The 3,380-nt window shown below is 38.3% G+C and overlaps 1 pseudogene; it reads right to left on the bottom strand.

Moving 5' to 3' along the window:
* Nucleotides 1-2,659: 2,659 nt before the first annotated feature.
* Nucleotides 2,660-2,778, bottom strand: LOC142454030 (small nucleolar RNA SNORA31; annotated as a pseudogene).
* Nucleotides 2,779-3,380: the final 602 nt, after the last annotated feature.

The raw sequence follows: 3,380 nt of genomic DNA on the forward strand, positions 1-3,380 counted from the left end.
GCAGTCATAGTCTAGCATATAGGATTCCTATGGGTATGAGTCACCTTAATGGTAGTGATCAAGGGGCTTCACCTGTAAAAGGTGATAAGAAAACTATTCTTGCTCTCTACTATGGAAAATTCTCAAACTTGAAGTTATAATTTAGTGCTGTTTTGTAAGGTTCTGTGATGACTGTGCTCATCCTTAATGTCTCGCGAGATGTTGCTATAAAGTGGTGACATGGGCTGAAGCCTCAACAGGACTAGACATCCTGATTTTTCATCTTCGTTGACATGAATGTAAAGCTGGCAAGTTGCTTTTTTTCAAAATTAACTTTTATATTTTCTTGCTTTGTTTTGTGTTGTGTCTGTACCCCATTCTGGAGCATTTTCTTCCCACTTAGCTCAATATATTTAAAATACATGCTGCTTGTATTTCATTATAACTTGCTCCTCAACCGGACTCCTATAAATGCTGAAGATTTCCTTTTAAATAAAAGGATAACCTTACTTTTTAAAGTAATATAAAGTTTTAGGACCTGTATTTCTTGAACATATATAGATTACACAACTCTAGTATGATTGAATTCATTATTTTTAAATACTCAAGAGAAGATTTACTGAAGCTGCTCTTGGGAATTTATAAAAATTTATAGGAAACCTTTTAGATAAGGATCATTAATAAATAGACAATGTAATGACACCAACACTTGTAAAGAATGAATAACATTATAAAACATTTTAAAAATCTAGAATAATACTTCAGAAGGGAAAAAGATTAGCATCAACTATTATTGTAAATAAAATGTATGCATTATTAACATTAAAATAATAAATACTTAAAAAAGATATTCTAACAGAAAATAAATTATTATAAGTCAATATCCAGAGTAGAGGAATGTTACAATAAATGCACCACAAACTGTGTGATAATCCTTATTTTTATTCTTTGTCTCACCAAGAAGTAAGATGCAGTGGTTATGTATTGGGTTGCTAATTGCAAGATCAGCAGTTCAAAATCACCAGCAGCTCTTCCGGAGACGTTATAGCTTTCGCCTCCCATGCACGCCTACAGACTTGGAAACCCATAGAGAACTCTATCCTATCCTATGGGGTCACTATAAGAACACATTTGTTATTTTGGAAATACTTGGCCTCTGGAATACCGATTGCTGCTTCAGTAAGTAGCTATAACACTGGGCACACTCGTTTGTCTATTCCTGGAAAGGTGGTACACAGCCACCTGGCCAATCAACTGGCAGTGACCCCTATCGGTGTATCTTCTGAAGAGAAACAGTGTCCTGTGTGTTGTCATAAATAAAATTTAAAGATCTGTCCTGAATTCTAACACTGTCATTGGGAGGAAAAAGGTGTGGACCATGTCTGACTTCCTCTGTCGTCCCTGGGAGGAAGCAGAATCCAGCTCTCTTCCACATCAACCTGGGGCGGAGTCCTCTGAAGCAGAAGCCAGAAATGTTTCCACCCACTATCATTTTTTATCTCATTCTGACACCACTGTCTCTCCCGTGACACCCTACATCTCCGCTGGGTTCCATAATTCATGGCAATAACCACACAGAGCGCACAGATAATAGTGGTGATAATGAGGTTTAACTGGGAAGCTAACAGGTTACAAAATGTTCAGCAGTATACAGTTATCTTTTCTGCAGATGGTAAGCATGTCTCTTTCTTGTCCTTGGCCTCTCAGCCAAGGCCTCACAGGGCCTCCGGCACTGACCTCAGCCATTAGCCTCATGGTCCTTTGGCAGCTGCCTCATTCCATAAGCCACTCACAGCCCACTCACAGCCGTGCATCATGATGTCACTGCTGTGTCCTCTGGTGCCCTGCTGCCTCTGCCGCCTCGGGCAGAGAGCTCACTCACACCCCACTGGGGAGTCTGCTTTCCTGCTACCCACTGGGCTCCTGTGCCTGCTTCTGAGCTGACTTCTAATCATAGCATAATGGCAAAACTGGCCAGTTAGGGCCTCTAAAGTGGTTAGCATGCTCCACCCAGTCACTGGTGGAAGTTACAAAGCAATATGGGTAGAAAAGCCACATCAAGTATTTTCACTTCCCTGCTTGGAGACAGATTACCAATCATATGCATCAAAGGAAATCCAGTTACATGATTCGTTCTCAGAATAATTTACCAACTACCAATGCCAAAGATGAAGCATTGAAGGATTCTACCAATATCTGCAGTCTAAAATTGATCAAACATCCAATTAAGATGCATTGATAATTAGTAGTGATTATAATGTCAAGTTAGATGCAAAGAAGGAAAAGTAGATTTTAAGAAAATGTGACCTTTGTGATAGAGGATTTATCTGAAACACGTTGGTCATGCTCTCAGGGAGACCAGCCCCTGGAGAAGAACATCATGCTTGATGTAATAGAGGAGAAGGAAACAATAGAAGGCCCGCTACAAAAAGATGGCTGCATCGTCTGCCACAATGGGTTCCAGCTTAGTAGCCAGGGTGGACAGTGCAGAACAAGGCCGTGTCTGGTTCTGTTTCCCACAGGATCACGAAGAGTCAAAACTGACTAGATGACACTTAACAGCATCAAAAGATGATTTCACCAAATAAGGTTAAATATCATACCTTTGTTTTGTATTCTATACTTATATTCTTTTTTCTTTCTTTTCAGCAACTTAACACACATTTTTTTTTTTTTTTGGCTATGTCATCCCTCATTCCATCTGGACCTGCCACAAAGACAGCCAGAAAGCGCAGGGACTTTTTATTCTTTCTCATCCTAGTGCAAACCCAAGGACAACGATCAATTGTCCACACAAATTTATTTATCTTATAGTACTGTTGGCTAAAAGTCTGACACAGATGTCACTGGCTAAAAATCAAGATATCAGCATGGCTGTATTTCTTTCTGGAAGCTCTAGGAGAGATGATGGTGATGATGATGATGATGATGATGGTGATAACGATGATGATGATGATGGTAAACATGATGATTACAATGACAAGGGTAATGACAATACTTATAACAATAGAGAGATTAGATAGAAAGTAAAAATATTAAAGTAAAAACTCATACAATAGGGACAATAGGCCTATGAATTTATTTTTAATAAATAAATGGTGTATTTTCAAAGGTAAATGCATAATTTATAAATGAGTGTCCTATAATCTGGTTCAAATGAAAAATCAAAATGAAAGGCCATTATTTTCCAGATAATATATACCTAAAGCAGTGGTTCATGACCTGTGGACCACGACCTCTTTGGGGGTCAAATGACCTTTTCACAAGAGTCACCCGATTCATAACAGTAGCAAAATGACAGTTATGAAGTAGCAACAAAAATAATGTTATGACCTCTGAAGTAAAGATATCTATCTACTTATCTATCTCTCTATCTATCTATATAAATATTTATATATTCA

The sequence above is a fragment of the Tenrec ecaudatus genome, chromosome 7, assembly GCF_050624435.1.
Source record: "Tenrec ecaudatus isolate mTenEca1 chromosome 7, mTenEca1.hap1, whole genome shotgun sequence".
NCBI lineage: Eukaryota > Metazoa > Chordata > Mammalia > Afrosoricida > Tenrecidae > Tenrec > Tenrec ecaudatus.